Here is a 22,470-nt window from a genome sequence, read left to right on the forward strand (position 1 = left end):
TTTTCCTTTTTAAAAATACAGATAGGAGAAAAATGTTCAAGCATAACTTGGTGTATACTAAAGGATTATGCATGCTATCTCTCAGTATTGACAGAACTGAAAAAAATCAGTGCTGAGGAAAAGAAAAGAAAAAAGGGAAAAATAATGAGGTTTGAGTATATAAAATATTAAGAACTCAAGTTCAGAGAGAGTTTAATTTAACTTTTCAGATACTAATCATGATACAGGACAAAAACAAACAAGAGAACAATTAAAAAATCCTAAAGCATGAAGTGTTTAAAAAAATGTTTGGTGGATATTTTTCAGAGATTGAAAGGAGAGCTGCTTATGTAGAAGAAAAATATTATGTCTTTAATGTGAAAAAATAGCAAGTAACTAAGAAAAGAATAAATTACTTCTAAAAATATATGTGCAGAAGAGAGATTTAAAAAAAATAAAATCCCAAGGACTATGTCACCCTGGCATATGTAATATGAAGTACTTCAAATGATGTAAATAAATAAACAAATCAATCAATCAATCAATCAATCAATAAAAATGTACAGTTTATAAACCAATCATCATTTTATATTTAAAGGAACTAATCAGCCTGGTTTCTCTTTTAAGGATGTCCCTTACACAATCAAATAAGTTTAGAATTAGAAGAAACCTCAGAGCTGAATTAATCTCACCTCTCTCATTTTATAGATGTGGAAATTGAGGCCCAGACAGGCCATCGACTTGCTTCAAGTTAGCAAGTGATGAATCGATTTGCTTCACCTATCCATGATAATATGATCATATCTAGAAGGAAAAAAATCTTATTCTGTGGCATCTTGTCAGTGACATTATTTTTTTAATTGGAATAATGATGACAAGCAATATAAAACAGATCATAATGATATGATAATATTAGATCTCAAGTATGATATTTCTATGAGGGATTCAAGAAATCAAGTGTTTTCTTCAGAAAATAAAAGAAATTAATAGGAACTTAATTAAAGTATAAGGTATTCTTAAAGGAAAGGCATTACAGAGCTTTTTAGATGTATGTCAAATACAAAAAAGACACCACATGAACTTTAATTAAGAAAGACTTAAACTCTAAAAGAGGAAAGAGGCTAGAGAGTACATTATTCTCTGGAGGAAATTAAAATTGATGCAATGGGAACAGTTAATGATGTTTTAAGTTCAGAGGAGGAAGATTATGTGAGAAAGTGAACACAAAAGTTTAGACTTCTTTCCTGTCTTTCAGGCTTAATATTATTGTACCAAAATTTACATATGGATATCAGCTATAAAGGCCAGCTAGGCAATACAGTAGATAGAGGATTGGGTCAGAAGTCAGGAAGACCTGAGTTCAAATCTTACCTAAATACTCACTAGCTGTGTGACCCTGGACAAGTCACTCAACTTTTGCTTTAGTTACTTCATCTGATAAATGAGTTGGAGAAAGAAATGGCTAATCTATACAGGATCTGTACCAATAAAATGGGATCATGAAGAGTTGTACATGTTTGGAACAATCAAATAACAATCATCTATAATATAGTAATGTTAGTATTTCTCTTAATATGCAAAACATGATAGTATTGACCTACCACCAATATAGCTTGTACTTTCATTCTGCATTGCTTTTCTGATAGTGGGAATGGGTTTATATCATTCTAATCACATATCTAGCCTTTCCTTTATGTTCCTGGTTGGGATTAGGGTATAGGCTGCTGTGTTCATTTTTCACATTTTTTTATTTCTTCAGTTGAACCTCTCATGAAGCCTATATGATTGCTCTTTACTACCCAGAAGAAGAAAAAGACCTCTTAATAGCTCTTCTATTCTGGTAGGCAGCAGATGTGTCTTTAAGTCTCAGTTCAAGTGCCCTCATACCAAATGCCATGGCTGAATCCTCTGGTTGTCAGTCAGTCCATCAAAAAGCATTTATATTAAGAGTCTACTATATGCAAATCACTGTGCTAAGTGCTGGGGATGCAAAGAAAGACAAAAACTTTTGGTAGTGTTCTTCCCTATTTGGGGGGGGGGGGTTACTTTATATTCGTTTCTTATTCATTTTATTTACCTCTGTGTATATTTGTTATTCTCCTCTGGAAAACAAGCTTTTTGAGGATTTTTAAAAATCTCTGCATTGATATTGTCTATCATATAGTAGATGTTTATTAAATGCCTATTGGATTGCATTCAATTGATTTTTAATTAGCTTCTACATTTATGTTTGTATCTTTCCAACCAGACTGTAAGATCATTGGAGACAGAAATAATTTTTTGTACCTCTTTTAACAAAGGCAATACCTAACAAAATTCCTGGAGTGTTCTATATACTCTATATACTCTAGATACTCAGAAAATGATTGCTGATTGATGAAATGGCATAATAACATTGTTTTTTTATGAAATTAAAAAATTCTACAGAATCTGAAAAATAAGTTTTTACTGTGCAGGCTACCAACACATAAACATCTATAAAGTGCTTATAATATGTCAGAAACTGTGCTTAATACTGAATATACAAATAAATGAAAAATAAAGATTATCCTGCCATCAAGAGACATATTTTAAGTATTTATTGTTATATCTTATTTTCTTACAACATATTAGTTTTCCCCCAACATCCTCCATCTCACACTTTGTGTGTGTATTTTAATATTAATATTTTCAGTATCCATATGCTTCTTCCCTAAGTCACATCATACCCACTTTGGTGATTTATACACAAATAGAAAATGTCATCACATCTGATGGATTCATTAAAAGGTTTGAAAACAGACAATTGCAATACCTCTGGACCTCCCATTTCCACCAAAATATAGAATGGGGATGGCTTCTTCTATCTCTTCATTCAAATCATGCTTAATTTTTTAATTGAATAACATTTAGTTTTGATTACATGGGGGATATAGTTATTTCCATTTATTATATTGTTGTAGTTACTTTGTATAAAGTTTTCTTGACTCTGCTTACTTCATTCTGTAGCAGTTCATATAAATCTTTCCATGATTCTCTGTATTCCTCACATTCCTCATTTCTGATGGCATAAAAATACTCCAGAAAATCATATTAACTTTTTAAAGGAGCAGATCAGTTTCAAATGGGGGAATACTGATTGATGTTAATAGAAGTCATGTTTTAGAATTTGACTCAGAATTAATGCTAAACCCCAGGCTGCCAATTTTTGCCTCTTTGAACATTCTTTGCTTCCCTGAATATACCATTACCTGAAAAGTAATGTTTTAAAATGAAAAGAAGATTTCAACAATATATGTTAAAAAATACACTATTTTGGAGGCAGAAAAAAAAAGTGTCTCAGTGGATTGGAAGTCAGACCCAGAGGTGGGAAGTTCTGCCTGGGTTTAAATCTGGCCTCAGATGCTTCCTGGTTGTATGATTCTGGGAAAGTCATTTAATTCCTATTGCCAAGCCCTTACCTCTCTTATGCTTTGGAACCAATACACAGTATTAATTCTAAGATAGAAGGTATTGATTTAAAAATAAGATACATTGTTCTGTGTGGACTTATCCACAGAAAACATGAGGACAGCAGTCAGGATACTATCAGACCTTAAAATCAAGCCATAAGATGTTGAAGGAACTGTGGATGCTTACTTTGTCAAGGAAGAGTCCTATGAGTGCCATGATAACTGTCATTAAGTATTTAAAAGGTTGTCATTTGAAAGAGAGATTGAATTTAATTTTCTCTGCCTCAGAGGGCACAACTTAAAACACTGGCTGGAAGTTACAGAGAAGATTTTGGCTCAGTGTAAGGAAAAGCAAAATCCCAATTAGAGTTAGTCAGCATTGGAATGGGCTGCTTCAGGAGATAATGGGTTCCTGCTTACCAATGGTCTTCATAAAAAGGTTGATTGACTTCTCAGTGCTATTGTTGAAGAGTTTCTAATTAAGCTTGGTTGACTCTAAAATCTCTTCCAACTCTGAGATTTTGAAATTCTGTGAGCCAGTGATACTAGGCTCTCATTTATAAATGTGTCCATGGTTACAGTTAAGATTCATATTGTAAACTCTAGTTATGATATTGCTGATCATATGAATTTAAGTAGACTTTTGGATGACATATCCAATAAAACAAGCAGCCTGGCGAAAACTTCAGACAACAAAATTTACTCGACAAGTATTAGTTCTCTCTATTTTCTCTCCTCCCCAATTATAAAGGATTCCCATTTAACTGTATGAATACAGGTGGTGTCTGGAAAAAATATATATAGGTAAGGGATTGCTTCATATAAAATTTTGTGGGATATGAAAAGTAGAATCTTTTCCCCTGCTGAATTCATCCCTTTTCGAACATATTCAATGACATACCCCCACAGCCACAGTTAAAAATGGACCAGCCAAGATAAATGCATGTGATATTTTCATATGGAAAAATCCACTTTTGCATTGTGTAGACTCTACCACATACCTGTAACCTCTGTTCTTCAGACCCCCAGATGAACACCAAGATGAAAGGTGACAGAATTTATTTTTTTAGTTCAGTAATACTTTGTTTTTCCTATGTGAATGTAAAAACAAATTTTAGCATTTGTTTTCTAACATTTTGGATTCTGATTCTCTTCCTTCCTCTCTTCACCCCTCCCTGAGATGATAAATAATTTCAAATAGGTTATACATGCATTATCATGCAAAACATACTTCCATATTTGTCATATTGTGGGAGAAGTTACCTATCATTTGTTTAAAACCTGAAGAAAATGAAGTGAAAAATGGTATGCTTCAATCTGCATTTGTATTCTATCAATTCTTTCTCTGGTAGTGAATACCATTTTTCATCATAGGTTCCTTGGAGATGTCTTGGATTGCTGAAAGTAGCTAAGTTATTTATGGTTGTTCATCATATAATATTGCTTTTACTTTGTAAAATGTTCTTCTGATCTTGCTCATTTCACTATGCATTAGTTCATATATATACATATATATATATTTCTGCATCTTTCTGAAATCATCCTGCTTGTCAACTTTTAAAACACAATAATGTTCCATTACAATCTTAAGCCACAACTTGTTCAGCCATTCCCCAATTAATGTACATTCTCTTAATCTCCAATTTTTTGTCCCTATAAAAAGAGCTTTTATAAATATTTTCCCAAATATGTCCTTTCTGCACCCCACACACACATACCCTTTAAAAAATCTCTTTGGAATACAAATCTAGTAAAGATATTGATGGATCAAAGGGCATGGATTTTACACGTTTTATAGCCTTTTGGACATACTTCCAAATTGTTCTTCTGAATGGTTGAATAAATTCACAATTTCACCAAAATTGAAGTAGTATCTGAATTTTCCCATGTCTAACCCAACACTTATATTCCTTTACAGTCATATTAACCAATATCATAATTGTAGGGTGATACAGAGTTGTTTTAATTTGTATTTCCCTAATCAAGCCTTATTTAGAATACTTTTTCACACATAGCTTTGATTTCATCTGCAAACTACTTATTCACATCCTTTAACCATTTATCAACTGAGGAATTTCAATATCAATTATATTCTTATTGGATTGGCTCAGTTCTCAATATACTTGAGAAATGAGACTTTTGTCAGAGTCACCTGGTATAAATTTTCCCATTTTCTGTTTTTCTCCTAATTTTGTGTTATTGGTTTTATTTTTGAAAATTATTTTTTAATTTAATGAAATCAAAATGATCCATTTCATATCTCATTATACTTTTATCTCTTATTTGACCATAAATTATTTACTTTATTAATAGATCTAATAGGTAAACTATTCTATGACCCAATAAGTTGCTTATATTACTATTTATGTCTAAATCATATACCAGATTTGACCTTTTATTGGTTTATGATATGAGATATGTGTCTATACCTAGTTTTTGCCATAGAGATTCCAGTTTTCTCAGCAGTTTCTGTCAAGTTCTGAATTCTTGTACAAAATCTTGAATCTTAGGTTTATAGAACACTAGAATACTATGGTCATTTACTGCTGTATATAATGAAGCTCATCTATTTCATTGATCCACCACTTTATTTCTTAGTCAAAACAAGATATTTTAGAAATTATAGATTTTTTTTAGAAATTTATAGATTTTCATGAGGATTCAGAAATCATATACTTAAAGATTATCCACTCTTGCTTGGAGTCTTTGGATGATCTTGAGACTGGCATTTTAACTATTAAATTTATGTTCAATAGATAATTAATTGTTCGTTGAGATTTAGAAATTCTGTCTTTGCTTAATAGAGGATTAATTGAGCATTCTCCTCTTATTAGCCCAGAAGATCCTTGAGATTAAGGTCCACATACTATTTATTTGTGGTGTGATCCTGGAGGAGTAGCACCTCTGGTATGAGGCTTTGCTGACCCTCTTTCAGGGCAGCTCATCAACAAGATAAACTGTTCTTCCTTGGCTGAGGCTTAGTTTTATTTTATACCCTCATGATCACACATCTACTTGGCATACAATTTCATTCTCAATATACATGTTTCCATAGAACCTAACAACAGACTTAAAGCCTAAGGAGATAGCCAACAAATCATTGTTGCTAAGTGCAGGGTCAGACGGTAGAATCAACATAACACAAATTTGCTAGAAGTTTTTATGCCTAGAAAAGAGGGTCCTATCTAAGTGGGTATATAAGAATCCTTAGGTTTAATTTTGTAGGTGGGATCTCCTGGTAATATTCTGGGGGGGACAGAGTGGGACATCTGATTTAACCCTGCAAGCATGTTGTTCTCATCTATCTTTGCTGGGACTATGTAACAATAATAATCATAGCAATTGGAATAATAAGGGGATGTTAATAAGGAAAGTCACTTGGGAGGGTTTCAGTGGATGTTTCCATCCTTTCTGGGGGCTGCTTTGCAATTCCTGGTTTCCACATGTGACCATGTCAAACAGCATAGTCTTTGATGGCTCTCAGCAATCCACCTTTAGTGTCCACCTTTCACCCAACTCTCCCCTGTGACTCCAAGAAGCTGAAGTATGCTCTGTGGCCATACCCTAACAAAACTCTATGCAAATGGGATTAAACCATTTTAATAATAACTTATAGACCTCAAACCCCATCAGTGAGTGAGAGGCATGTCTACCTCAAGTATGTGAAGATTTCCCCTAACAGAACAGGTAGAAAGATTTGTTCCAATGACAATGAAGTTGACTGATCCAGGAACCATGGGGTGCTTAGAACTTAGATATAGAAGATGGCAAAGTCTTCTACTTTATCCTTGGTCATGATCAGACACCTGATTTTTGTCTTGCGACTAGATGTGGAAGACTCTAGAAGAAAGAGTGAGAATGATAACTTTGTACAAGTTTGTCTCACTTAAATCTAACTAATAAGCATGTCATGGCAGCACGCCAAGATGTCATTGAACCTCTTCAAAAAGGGAGAACAACATCAGAGTGGGGGTGAGTAGGAAATAAGCATTTATAAAGTGCCAACTATGTGCTAAGCCCTGCTCTAAGCACTTTACAGATATTACCTCATAGAACATACATAGAAATTGTAGGAATTACTTTTTTCCTTGTTTTTTTTTCTCCCTCTTCTTCCTTTACTTTTTTAATTTAAAAAATGTAATTGAAAAATTTATTTAATTAATTAATTTAGAATATTTTTCTATTGGTTACATGATTCATGTTCTTTCTCTCCCCTCCTGCCCTCAACCCCTGTAGCCAATGTGCGATTTCACTGGCTTTTACTTGTATCATTCATCAAGACCTATTTCCATGTTATTGATATTTGCACTAGAGTGATCATTTAGAGTCTACATCCCCAGTCATATCTCCATCAACCCATGTGATCAAGCAGTTGTTTTTCTTCTGTGTTTCTATTCCCACAGTTCTTTCTCTGGATGTGGATAGTGTTCTTTCTCATAAGTCTCTTAGAATTGTCCTGGATCATTGCATTGCTGCTAGTAGAAAAGTCCATTACATTCAATTGTGCCATACTGTATCCATCTCTATGTATAATGTTCTCCTGGTTCTGCTCCTTTCACTCTGCATCAATTCCTAGAGGTTGTTCCATTTCACATGGAATTTCTCCAGTTCATTGTTTCTTTGAATACAATAGTGCTATCACCAACATATACCACAATTTGTTCAGTCATTCCCCAATTGAAGGGTATCCCCTCATTTTCCAAATTTTTTTGCCACCACAAAGAACACAGCTGTAAATATTTTGTACAAATCTTTTTCTCTATGATCTCTTTGGGGTATAAGCTCAGCAGTGATATGACAGAGTTACATTTTTTGAGCAAGTTGGTAAATGAATAAATCCACAATCCCTGGAAGGCTTTATTTATAATAGAAAAATTAATGCAAAGCTATTCTAGTATAAATCAAGAAGAAATACTTTTAAGATTTATAGAATTTTTTAAAAGATCTTGTATATAGAGAGCATTTATAATAGGTTGTGTTTGATTTATCCAACAAAATGAAGTACAGAAAGTGGTAGAAAATTAATTTTAAAATCAACTCAGTTAATCTGAAGAGGAGCTTTTGTCTTCATTTCAAAAAAAATAAGTATTCATGTCAACTTGAAGAATATGGACACCATTTCCTATTAAACAAGTTAATAATAATCTCAAATAGCTATGCTATGTTGGGAGATACTATAAATACCTAACAATGGAAAGCCCTGTTAATGTCAGATCAGGATTAAATGTGTCAAAGATGAATATCTGTCATTAATTAGCATGCAGTGGTTAGTTCATACAGCAGTTAAAAAGGTTTCTTTCAAGAGATGTCAGAAAGCCAGATTAAAAATCAGAGGAGACTTTCTTTCTGTATCCTTTAACCAAAAAAAAAAAAAATCTACAGTCATACAACTTTCTCCTGGATTGAAGTAAAAATGATCAAAAGAGAAAAAAAAAACTCTTTTAGAGATTGTTATGAGGTTCATATTTGCAAGGTTGAGTCTGTTTTTGAATGAATTAAAATTTTAAAGCATTTTGTATGTGTGTTTGGGGTGTAGCTTGTTTAAATTCCACAATTTCTTAGGTAAACTCTGCCCCACTTGGGAATAGGCCAGGCCATTTTAAACACAGAAGACACAAAGATCTTCTGCAGCTTCTGAAAGAAAAGTAATTTGGAAAAAATCCCCAGCTACATGTCAAGTTTTGTTTGTTTGTTTATTTATTTAAACACTTACCTTCTGTCTTAGAATCAATACTAAATAACCATTCCAAGGCAGAAGAGCAGTAAGGGCTAGGCAATGGAGGGCAAGTAACTTTCTAGGAAGTGTCCGAGTTCAGATATGAACCCAGGACTTCCTTTGCCAGACCTGGCTCTTCATTCACTGAACCACCTAGCTGATCCTATGTCCAGTTTTTAGGTGTATGAAGACAAGTTTTAGACATTCACAATAAAGTTCTAATAGTAACAAGTCACTTTATATCAAAGAGAACAGAAGACAGAAAACTATATTCTATGTTATTTTTGTAAGGAATTTTAAAAAAATAACATTAAAAAGTAGCCCTATAAAATTTACCTGAGTTTCAACGGAGATGATGTAGATAAAAGTTTCTTAATGTTTTTATGTATCTTGGATTTGTTTGTTTGTCTGGAGGTATTTCTGTGGCACAATGCTGGAAGCAGAATCAGGAAAATCTGAGTTCCAATATGACTTTGGACAATTCATTTAACCTCTGAGTCAGTTTCCTCATCTGAAAAATGGAGATGATAATAGAATCTATCTTGGATAATAAGATTAACACATATTTCCTAGGGTTGTTGTTTAGATGAAATATTTATAAAATGCTTTCTCCAAAGCTTAAAATGTAACATAAAAGCTTAAAATAAATATAATATAAAATATAATAAAATATGATAGCTATTGTTTTGAACCCACATTAATCAATCTTGTAGACTGTAGAAACTGAATATTCTTGAAAGTACTGGAAAGAGCACAGAGTCAAAGGAATTTGCAAAAGATTGGGCTATGGAAGACAAATTAAAAATGTCATTTAGAAAAGGTAGTATACATTGTTCCAGGGGATCCTTCTACAGTCAACTTCCTTAATATGAATCTTGAGCCTTGGGAAGGTAAAGTGATGAGTCTAACACCATTCTTTCTACCCCTTGTGGTTAGATCCTTTCAGTTAAGGGAAGCTCTTTGTGATCCCATTTGGAGTTTTCTTGGCAGAGATACTGGAGTGGCTTGCTGTTTCCTTCTCTGGCTCATTTTTCAGAGGAGGAAGTTCATGCAAACATGATTAAGTGACTTGCCCACGGTCACACAGCTAGCATGTGTCTGAGGTTAAATTTGAAATCAGGGCTTCCTTGCCACTTAGCTGCCCCTATGTACTATTAAACCCATTTATATATCATATCTCATTGCAACTAAAAAATATGAGGATATTTAAAATATATCAAGGTCAGTTTGTTAGATTTGAATAGACATAGAGCATATTATATTCATTTTTTATTTTTATTTTTTATTAATCATCAATAGTAGCTAGGTATTTCAATGGTTAGAATGTTAGGCTGGTAATTGGAAAGTGTTGAACTGAAATCATGCCTCAGATACTACTAGCTATATTATTTGAGACAAGTAATTTAACTTGTTTCAGTGTCCTTATTTGTAAAATGAGGGTGTTGGATTTGCTGAATTCTCAAATCCCTTCCTAACAGTTCTATCTCATCCTTTGAATTTGATGTGCTGACATATGCAAAATATATGCAAAACAGGAAAAGATTAACTAAAAAAAATGGTAGCTTTTCTGTCAATCAATTTTTTTTCATTTTATTTTTACAAATCCTTTGAAAGGGGAAAGAGTGTGATTACTGTCCCTAAAGCGAACAATGAAGTTTACACCCACAATATTCTTTGAGAACAGATATTTCAGAACAGTTTCTGATATGTATTTACAAGGAGATTTTTCCTCAGAAAGTTCCCTATCTAGATCAAATAACAGATCAAGCTCTCCCACTCTCTCCCCACAACAAAAAAAATCAACTTATGTAACTTGTAGACTTTGGGATACTTAGTCCTTATGATTTGCTCAGGGTCACACAGTTTGTGTCAAAGTCAGTCATTACTTAAAAGGTATTTTCTAAGAACTTACTATGCGGGAGACATTGTGTTATGGAGCTACAAAGTACTGAGTTTACAAGAAAATATAAAATAAAGCAGTCCAGATCCAACCATTCTGGAGGACAATTTGGAATTACAGCCAAAGGGCTATAAAAGAATGCATACCATTTGATACAGTAATACCACTACTAGGTCTGTATCCCAAAGATATAAAAAAAAAATAGGAAAGGATCTTTTTGTACAAAAATATTTATAGCTGCTCTTTTTGTGATGGCAAAGAATTGGAAACTAAAGGGATTTCCCTCAAATGAGGAATAGCTGAATAGATTATGGTATATGATGATGATAGAATACTATTGTGCTATGAGGAATGATTAACAGGATGATTTCAGAAAGAGCTTGAAAGAACTGATGCCGAGTGAAATAAGCAGAACCTGGAGAACGTTATACATAGTAACCAAAATACCGATTGAACATGATAGACTTTGCTACTAACAGCAATACAATGATCCAGGAGAGTTCTAAGATACTAATGAAAAAGAATGTGGTCCGCTTCCAGAGAAAGAGCTATTGGAGTAGAAATGCAGATTAAAACATATTTGGGTATCACTTGTTTATTTGGGTATATGATTTGGGCTTTGGGGTTTATAAAATTATTTACTCATAATTTTGCATGATAATACATGCATAACCTAGATTGAATTACATGTCAGTCCCAAGAGCAGGGAGAGAAGAAAGGAGGGAGACAATATGGATCATATAATATCAGAAAACTTATGTGGATATTTGTTATTAAAGTAAAAAATAAAATAAATTTTACAAAGGCAGTCTATTGTAGAAAACAACCAAATATATACTGGATAAATTAAAGTAATCTCAAAGCAAAGATGCAAGCAATAATGAGGAGCAGGAAAGATCTTTTGCAAAAAAGAATGAAATTTCAACTTCAGTTGAAGGAATCCAGGGAAGTTAGAGGACAGAGATGAGGAGGCGAGAATCACAGGAATGGTATAGTACTTAAGCCCGGGTCTATACTAGAAGAATGGCTTGGACCCACATTGTTCTTACTCCAGGCCTTGTCTTCTGTCCATTATGTTATGCTCCCTCTGTGAACCTTCTTTTCACTATATGTGAACCTGCAAATAAGGACAATTTGTGTACTTGTTTTTTTTTTAAAAAGATGATGTGTCCCCAACATTATTTACTGTTTTTTTTTTAATTTTATAATGGAAGATTCTTGCTAGATAATTTGTCCAATGGGTATTTTCTACTTCTGGACTTAGATAAGTTTTCACCATGTAGAAACTCATTTAATTAAAAGTTAAAAGACTTGCTTGGTCCATTTGGCGAGAGAGAACAAGAATCCAAGATAAAGATATGAAGAGAGAAATCATGGAAGAAAAGTTTTGATGTAAAATGAACTTGCCCCATCAGTGTTATGGTTAACTCACCGTACCCTTCTTGCAGATTTATTTGAATGAAATAGCTCTTTCAAACTTTCTGCAAGCTGTATCATTGATAATTTGTTTTCTTTCTTGATTAAAAAATATAGAATATTTCAAAAATCTTAATGAAGTTTTAAGCTATTACAAGAACTTTGATGAGAAGATCAATAGGAAGTTTTCATGAGAAAGGAAAGGCTATTGGGACCCTTTGATACTGGAAGTTTTTAGAGATATGGTTTGACTTGGGCAAATATATTCTCTACAACAGGCTACTCTTAGCTTTTCCTCACTCTCCTATTGGGGACGGGGTATATGTTAAAATATGCCACGAATGTATGATGAGCATGTTTCATAAACATTCTTATGGCATTTAAAAAATCCCTTTGCTTTGAATTCATATTGTCTACCAGCTGATTATTAAAATTTAGCATAAGGGGAGCTAGGTGGCTCCGCAGATAAAACACCAGACCTGGAGACAGGAGATACTGAGTCTAAATTTGGTCTCAGCTTCCTAGCTGTGTGACTCCGGTCTAATCTTTTAATTCCATTTGCTCTTCTGTCTTGGAATTGATACTTAATAAGCCAAAAGGCAAGGGTTTAAAAAACAAAACAAACAAACAAAAAAAAAAAAAACCATGCACAGTTTTTGGAGGAGCATGAGCTATATGAGTAAGACTTCCTAGGAATCTGGGGCAACAGTTATTCCTGAGAATGACTCGGTTGGGGATGGGGAAGATATAACTTGTGAAGGGAGTTCTACAAGTATATGCTATGTGGATTTTGTCTATAAAAGAAAAGAATGACAGTCAGGATAACATAATAACATGACTATTCTCAACTTGTTCATATTTGTTTAGACATTGTCCTGTGTTTTTCCTGTAATCATTACTTGTTCCCTGTATAGTAAGAGAGACTGTCCTTATTTATGAAAACCATGACAAATTAATAAAGTAAAATACATAACCAAGGACCCACATCAAAGGTGAGGGTAATGTTATTATCCTCGCTCATAAGCTGGGCTTCACTTGCATAGAAGTCAAAGAAAGCAGAAGGACAAATATTAAATCTTTCCAGTTCAACTAAGTTCAGGTCTGCCATGACATTTTTAGGATAACCTTTAAGACTCCATATATTCTATCCTGAGTCAAATAATCAGGACTAACTCAGTGAGAACCTCTCCTTATGGAAAAAGACAAATGCAGTTGGCTAATGGTATGATTAAATAGGCTGCTTTGCTAAAAGAATTAGATCATTCAATGATAGATTAACAAACGAGTACTCTCCACAGTGCACAGAAAAGGCACTCAGTTTTTCATATTACCTGTTTTACTACTGCCTCTTCCACAGACTAGCTGTATTATTTTTTTCCCTTTTAAACATTATTTCATTTGCTCATTATCAAACATTATTCATTGGAAAAAAAGATCATTTTCTTTTCCTCCCCTCCCCCTACCTCTCCCATAGCCAACGAATGATTCCACTGGGTATCACATGTGTTCTTGATTCGAACCCATTTCCATGTTGTTGGTATTTGCACTAGAGTGTTCATTTAGAGTCTCTCCTCAGTCATATCCCCTCCACCCCTGTAGTCAAGCAGTTGCTTTTCCTCGGTGTTTTTACTCCCACAGTTTGTCCTCTGCTTGTGGATAGTGTTTTTTCTCCTAGATCCCTGCAGAATGTTCAGGGACATTGTATTGACACTAAATCCATTCCATTCCATTGTACCACAGTGTATCAGTCTCTGTGTACAAGGTCGCCTAGTTCTGCTCCTTTTGCTCTGCATCACTTCCTGGAGGTTGTTCCAGGTTCTATGGAATTCCTCCACTTTATTGTTCCTTTTCTAGCTGTATTATTTTGGGCAAATAATTTCTGTGTCCTCAGCCAATCTTTAAAATGGCTATGGGAAGCAGTATGTTATATAGGATAAAGAACTGACTTTAGAGTCCAAAGGACTTTGTTACAAGCCCCACCTTTGGCAAATATAGGTAGTTTGATTCTTACCAATTCACAGGAGAACTGAAGTATTTAGTGTCCCCAGTTAGCTCTATCCCAACAAATTGTAGAGCAACTGTAAATCTGAATTGCTAGAGGTGGTTCCTTCCTGGGAGTTTCCTATGCTAATGCAGAAATGATCAAAACAAAACAATCAGTCAATGAATAGTCATTAAATCCCTCCTATGTCCCCAGGCTTTGTGCTAAACACTGGAGATAAAAAGTGAAGAAAGACAGTCTCTTAGAGTCTTATGGGAAACACAGAAGGAGAAAGGGAAAGAGTTCTGTTTCTAGGGAATGATGGAAAAGTCCAAAGAAGCTCAACAAGGTGGGAAATGAAGAGATGGCTGGTTTGAGTGACCTCCACAAAAGGAAATTGGAGAGGAGCTCTTCTTTCTGCCCTCAGTTCAGAGGGGTCCAAGAGACAGAATGCTGATAGAGTGTAAATATGAAGTTTGTCTCTTACAGAACAATCAGGTTCTGCAGAATGATGATGTAAAGTGGACTGCAACTTGATGAGGAAAAAGGGACAATGTTAACTGAGCTAACGTCTTCAGGTCTTCTGATTAAGAGGTAGAATATGAAAACTCTTAGAGTACTTTATTAGGAAAGGTACTCTAGCAATAAAAAGTATTATCTATTTTTTTTTAATATTATAATATTTTATTTGATCATTTCCAAGCATTATTCATTAAAGACAAAGATCATTTTCTTTTCCTCCCCCCCACCCCGCATAGCCGACGCGTGATTCCAATGGGTATCACATGTGTTCTTGACTCGAACCCATTGCCATGTTGTTAATATTTGCATTAGAGTGTTCCTTTAGAGTCTCTCCTCTGTCATGTCCCCTCAACCGCTGTAGTCAGGCAGTTGCTTTTCCTCGGTGTTTCTACTCCCACAGAATGTCCTCTGCTTATGAATAGTGTTTTTTCTCCTAGATCCCTGCAAATTGTTCAGAGACATTACACCGCCACTAATGGAGAAGTCCATTACGTTCGATTATACAACAGTGTATTAGTCTCTGTGTAAAATGTTCTCCTGGTTCTGCTCCTCTCACTCTGCATCACTTCCTGGAGGTTGTTCCAGTCTCCATGGAATTCCTCCACTTTATTATTCCTTTTAGCACAATAGTATTCCATCACCAACATATACCACAATTTGTTCAGCCATTCCCCAATTGATGGGCATCCCCTCGTTTTCCAATTTTTGGCCACCACAAAGAGCGCAGCTATGAATATTCTTGTACAAGTCTTTTTCTCCATTATCTCTTTGGGGTACAGACCCAGCAGTGCTATGGCTGGATCAAAGGGCAGACAGTCTTTTGTTGTCCTTTGGGCATAGTTCCAAATTGCCCTCCAGATTGGTTGGATCAGTTCACAAATCCACCAGCAATGAATTAATGTCCCTACTTTGCCACATCCCTTCCAGCATTCATTACTTTCCTTTGCTATCATGTTAGCCAATCTGCTAGGTGTGAGGTGATACCTCAGAGTTGTTTTGATTTGCATCTCTCTGGTTATAAGAGATTTAGAACACTTCTTCATGTGCATATTAATAATTTTGATTTCTTTATCTGAAAACTGCCTATCCATATCCCTTGCCCATTTATCAATTGGAGAATGGCTTGGTTTTTTGTACAATTGATTTAGCTCTTTATAAATTTGAGTAATTAAACCTTTGTCAGAGGTTTCTATGAAGATTTTTCCCAATTTGTTGTTTCCCTTCTGATTTTAGTTACATTGGTTTTATTTGTACAGAAACTTTTTAATTTGATGTAGACAAAATTATTTATTTTACATTTTGTGATTCTTTCTATGTCTTGCTTGGTTTTAAAGTCTTTCCCCTCCCAAAGGTCTGACATGTAAACTATTCTGTGTTTACCCAATTTACTTATGGTTTCCTTCTTTATGTTTAAGTCATTCACCCATTTTGAATTTATCTTAGTGTAGGGTGTGAGGCGTTGATCAATTCCTAATCTCTCCCACACTGTCTTCCAATTTTCCCAGCAGTTTTTATTGAATAGTGGATTTTTGTCCCAAAAGCTGGGATCTTTGGGTTTATCGTATACTGTCTTGCTGAGGTCACTTGCCCCCAGTCTATTCCACTGATCCTCCTTTCTGTCTCTTAGCCAGTACCTAATTGTTTTGAGGACTGCTGCTTTGTAATATAGTTAAAGGTCTGGGACTGCAAGGCCCCCATCATTTGTGTTTTTTTTTCATTATTTCCCTGGATATCCTTGATCTTTTGTTCTTCCAAATGAACTTTGTTATGGTTTTTTCTAAATCAGTAAAGAAATTTTTTGGGAGTTCAATGGGTATAGCATTAAATAGATAAATAAGTTTGGGTAGGATGGTCATTTTTATTATATTGGCTCTTCCTATCCATGAGCAGTTAATGTTTTTCCAATTGCTCAAGTCTAGTTTTAGTTGTGTGGAGAGTGTTTTGTAGGTGTGTTTATATAGTTCCTGTGTTTGTCTCAGGAGATAGATTCCTAGGTATTTTATTTTGTCTAAGGTGATTTTGAATGGGATTTCTCTTTCTAGTTTTTGCTGCCGAGCTGTGTTGGAGATTGGTCTATAGTTTTCTTTCTCTGTTTTTGACCTGCCTGGTTTTGGAATCAGTAGTACCATGTTTGTGTTATAAAAGGAGTTTGGTAGAACTCCCTCTTTGCTTATTATGTCAAATAGTTTGTATAGTATTGGGATTAACTGTTCTCTGAATATTTGATAGAATTCACTGGTGAATCCATCAGTCCCTGGGGATTTTTTCTTAGGAAGTTCTTTGATGGCTTGTTGGATTTCATTTTCTGATATGGGATTATTTAAGAATTCTATTTCTTCTTCTGTTAGTCTTGTTTGTATTTTTATATATATTCATCCATATCACCTAAATTGGTGTATTTATTGCCATATAATTGGGCAAAGTAATTTTTAATAATTGCCTTAATTTCCTCTTCATCAGAGGTGCTGTCCCCCTTTTCATCTTTGATGCTGTTAATTTGCTTTTCTTCCTTCCTTTTTTTAATTCGATTGACCAGTACTTTGTCTATTTTGTTTGTTTTTTCAAAGCACCAGCTTCTTGTCTTATTTATTAAATCAATAGTTCTATCGCTTTCGATTTTATTAATTTCTCCCTTAATTTTTAGGATTTCTAGTTTGGTTTTCTGCTGGGGGTTTTAATTTGATCTCTTTCAAGTTTTTTTATTTGCATTTCCAATTGATTGATTTCTGCTCTCCCTAGTTTGTTAATATATGCACTCAGGGATATGAATTTACCTCTGATTACTGCTTTGGCTGCATCCCAAAAGGCTTGAAAGGATGTCTCGCCATTGTCATTTTCCTCAATGAAATTATTAATTGTTTCTCTGATTTCTTCTCTAACTAAACGATTTTGGAGTATCATATTGTTTAATTTCCAATTAGTTTTTGATTTGGTTTTCCATGTACCATTACTGATCATTATTTTTATTACCTTGTGATCTGAAAAGGCTGCATTTATTATTTCTGCTTTTCTGCATTTGTGTGCCATGTTTCTGTGACCTAATGTATGGTCAATCTTTGTGAATGTGCCGTGTGGTGCTGAGAAGAAGGTGTATTCCTTTTTGTCCCTATTTATTTTTCTCCATATGTCTATTAATTCTAATTTTTCTAAGGTTTCATTCACTTCTTTTACCTCTTTCTTATTTATTTTTTGATTTGATTTATCTAAATTCGATAATGGTTGGTTTAAGTCTCCCACTAATATGGTTTTACTGTCTATTTCTTCCTTCAATTCTCCTAGTTTCTCCATTAGAAATTTGGGTGCTATATTATTTGGTGCATACATGTTGATTAGTGATATTTCCTCATTATCTAAAGTCCCTTTTAACAAAATATAATTACCTTCCCTATCCCTTTTGATCAGGTCTATTTTTGCTTTGGCTTTATCAGATATCATGATTGCCACTCCTGCCTTCTTTCTCTCAGTTGAGGCCCAGAAGGTCTTACTCCATCCTTTAATTCTGACCTTGTGGGTGTCTACCAGCCTCATGTGTGTTTCTTGAAGAAAACATATGGTAGGGTTTTGGATTCTAATCCATTCTGCTATTCATCTACGTTTTATGGTTGAGTTCATCCCATTCACGTTCAAAGTTATGTCTGTCACTTGTGGACTCCCTGGCATTTTGATATCCTTCCCTAATTCTAACCTTTCTTCTTCAGTGATTTACTTTAAATCAGTCCCCCTTGTCCCCTCCCTTGATATGTTTCCCTTTCTAGTCCCTCCCTTTTTGTTCCCTCCCCCTCCCCCCTTTTCTTCCCTCCCTTTTTTGTGTTCCCTCCCCCATACCCCCCTTGGTTTTCCCTTCTCCCTTCCCTTGTTGGGTAAGATAGAATTCAAGATCCCAATGGATCTGGATGTTCTTCCCTCTCAGAGTGGATTTCCCTGAGAATAAGGTTTAAATAAAAACTCTCTTCCTCTCCTTCTTATAGGAGTTTTCTTCCCCTCCCCTTCCCCTGTGAATCTTTGTCTGAGAAAGATTATTCTATTTGGTTTTTCTTTTCCCACTATTCACACATTACATTTTCCCCATATATTAATATACATAGATTGATATAAATATAGTCCTTATAGAAAGGAGTTTGAATAAAAGAAAAAGATAACATTTTCTCCTTTTCCCTTTCCTTCATATTTACTTTTTCAGGTATTCCATGCTCTTTGTTTTTCGATATCGAATTTTCCACAGAGCTCTGCTCTTTTCTTTGCAAAAACTTGGAAATCTTCTATTTTGTTGAATGCCCATACTTTTCCTTGGAAGTATATAGTCAGTTTTGATGGATAGCTGATTCTTGGTTGAAGGCCCATCTCTCTTGCCTTTCTGAATATCTTGTTCCATGCCTTATGGTCATTCAGAGTGGAACTTGCAAGGTCTTGTGTGACCCTGATTGGCATTCCTTTATATCTAAATTGTCTTTTTCTGGCTTCTTGTAATATTTTTTCTTTTGCTTGAAACCTTTGGAATTTGGCAATTACATTCCTGGGAGTTGTCTTTTGGGGATTTAGTGTAGAGGGTATTCTGTGAGCTCTTTCAATGCCTGTATTGCCCTCTTGTTCTAGGATCTCTGGGCAATTTTCTTTGATTATATCTTGTATTACGATGTCGAGTTTGCTGTTTATTTCTGGCTTTTCTGGAAGTCCAATTATTCTTAAATTGTCTCTTCTCCCTCTATTTTCCAAGTCTATTACCTTGTCAGTGAGATATTTTATGTTCTCTTCTAATTTCTTGGTCTTTTGGCTTTGCTTTATTAATTCTTGCTCATTGTCTTTGAGTTGCCTAATTCTGACCTTTAAAGCCTGGTTTTCCTTTTCACTTTCGTCAAACTGGTTTTGTTGATGCGTGAATTTCTTTTGCATTTTTTCCCACTTTCCCTCCCAGAAGGCTTCCATCTTTTTTATCCTTTCTGATTCAGATTCTTCATGGGTTTGTGGAGAGTTTCCATTTCCTTTGGAAGGTTTTGGGGCATTTACTTGTGTTTCCTATTTTATCTCCTCTGTATTTTGTATTTTTGCTCCATAAAATGTGTCCAAAGTTGCCCCCTTCTTCTTGTTTTTCTTGGAATTTTGGGGCTTTTTTGCTTATGTGGAGTTTGCCATCTCTATCTGAGTGGGGAGGCCTAGCTTTTCTTATCTCTGTCTGGTGTTCAGAGGTTTTAGCCCTAGGCAGATTGTCCCTTTCTATGCAGTTGTTGTTCTGTCTTCCCCAGGAAGCCAGGAATTGCTGGTGTTTCCGTGTTACTTCCCTCCTCAGTTCCCTCCCAATGCTTCTCAGTTGCCTTACTTCCACGCTCTGAGCCTGGCTTGGCTCTTTCTGCAGGGTGTTTGTTTTTGTGCCTTAGCTGACCAGAAGAGCCAGCACTCTGAGGGGGAAGGGGCTGTGGCTTCCCAGAGCTCAGAGGGCTCCTGATAGGATTAGCTTTCCCTGGGTTGAACTGAGTATGCCCTGAGGCAGGGACCTTCCATGAGACTGGATGGAAGGATCCAGCCAGGGGGTTACAGGCTCCCCTGTCTGTCTCTGTTTCCCTGCTGTCTGGGTTCCCCCTCATCTGAGTCACGTTGTTTTCAGGAAGTGGCCTTCAGAATAGCCAGCCCTAAGGCTCTGAGGTTCCCTCTGCTGCCTTGGACTCAGTGCTCTGGGTTGGAGAGATGGGTCCTGGGACCTTCCTTCTGCCTGTCCCTTTGATCTGAGTGATCTCGGGTTCTGGCTTTTGGGGGAGGGGGTACCTTTTGATCCAGGTCCAGGAGGAGGATTCCCAGGGTCTATGCTGTTGTTTGTTTTGAATTTTGGTGCCCTAGGAGCATAAAGTTTGAGTTCGGTAGGGAAGGGTTTTCGGGATCTGAACTTTAGCTTTCTCTAAGCCACCATCTTGACTGGAAGTCAGTATTATCTCTTAATGTACAATCCTTAAAAATTCTAAAGCAAATATTTTTCTTCTGGGGTGTGATTTTTTTTTTTTAATTTTAATTTCAAAATTCACCTGTGTACAATTTCAATTTTTTTTAGATTTCCTGAATGCATAAGGACTTAGTACTTAGAACTGAGGAGACCTTATAAGTCATCAAGTCCAAACCCATCATTTTACAAATGAGGAGGCTGAGGTATAGGTGGGTTAAATATTTTGTCCAGGGTTATAAAAAACTTGGAAGTATCTGAGAGATGATTTGAATTTACCTCTTGACTCTGGGGCCAATCAATACTCTAACCACTACTGCCCATAGCTTCTGTTTTTTAAGTAGATAGTTCATAGATTCTTAGTACAGTACAGTCAAAATCTTACAGTTCTAAGAGAAGCATCAATATCAATAGGCACTTATTAACATACTCACATGTACAAGACCTTTTCCTTAGGTATTGTTGAATCAACCTTCTTCTAAGGCTGCTACCACTGAAGAGTTGAGTCTATCAAAACAAAAGAGCCTCTTAAATGATTCTAATGGGTTGATAGTCTAATTGCTAGAAGAATGAAGAAACCATCCAGCACAGACAGTTTTAGTGGAGACATTCATTGAAAAGTATATGTTCTCATGAACTTTGGCTGATTTTCTGCAGCAACTCACAGTATTTAGGTGATTCCCTTCTGTCTAAATAGGATGCAAACCCTTGAGGGCAGAGACTTTTACTTTGGTAATGAGGGAGAGGAAAATGTTTGTTCTTGTAGCCTCAATCCTAGAGAAGTGCCATGAGCTTTTAATCATTCTTTAATGCTTGTTGAATGAATTTTATGTTGGTTACCAGTTTGTTGATAAGTCCATGATCCAAAGATAATTAATTTATATGTAGTTCCTTTGGAAAAAAAAATCTGTTTAAGAAGAGAAAAACAATCTCCTAAAACCAACTATTCAGGACAGCTACTTTTTCTGCTATAACAGAATTTGGTTATGATGTGTCCATTATTCATCATCTCATTCTCACTCTCTTGGAGCTTTAATGTAAAATTGAATTCATTCCCAGCCCTTTTGGTAGTAAAATTGTGAGTTTAATAAAAAAGGGGAAAATATGAAAAGAAGAAAAAGGGAAAGCTAAAAGATTGGACAATGCAATGGAAAAGATGTTGCCACACCTTTACCCCTTTTCCTTTTCCAAATTATGTATTTTGGCCCAGTGTTTTATTTTTCACATCATTTGGGAGCTTAGATAAGACTCCCTTCTACCACTCCACTTCCCAGAGTGAAGTTTTGCAGTGTGTAGTGGTTATTTAAATGTTTTAGATAGAGCTGGGACTTTGGAGTTGAAATCGACATTATTTCTTCGCAGCTGAGCAAAAGAACTATTAAGGGACTCATGTGCTTATCCCAAAGATAATACAAATAGCACCAAATCAGTTGTTTGTTTGTTTTTCCTAGAGAGTAAAAAACTCTGAGAGGAGGAAGCACTTCCTGTATTTCTTTACTGAGTTATTCATTGTAGAGATTTCTTTGTAATCAGGTCAATCAAGTAAGTATCATTAGTCACTAGGACATGGTAATGGATGGACTATACAGAACACTTTTT

The 22,470-nt window shown here is 35.2% G+C and overlaps 1 protein-coding gene across 5 annotated transcripts in view; it reads left to right on the forward strand.

The window, feature by feature from the left end:
* The window catches only part of SLC8A1 (solute carrier family 8 member A1), a 504,419-nt gene that overhangs the window by 64,112 nt on the left and 417,837 nt on the right, over positions 1 to 22,470 (forward strand). The gene's annotated exons all lie outside the window — the stretch shown is intronic.

This window comes from Monodelphis domestica, chromosome 1 (genome assembly GCF_027887165.1).
Source record: "Monodelphis domestica isolate mMonDom1 chromosome 1, mMonDom1.pri, whole genome shotgun sequence".
NCBI classification, from domain to species: Eukaryota; Metazoa; Chordata; class Mammalia; order Didelphimorphia; family Didelphidae; genus Monodelphis; species Monodelphis domestica.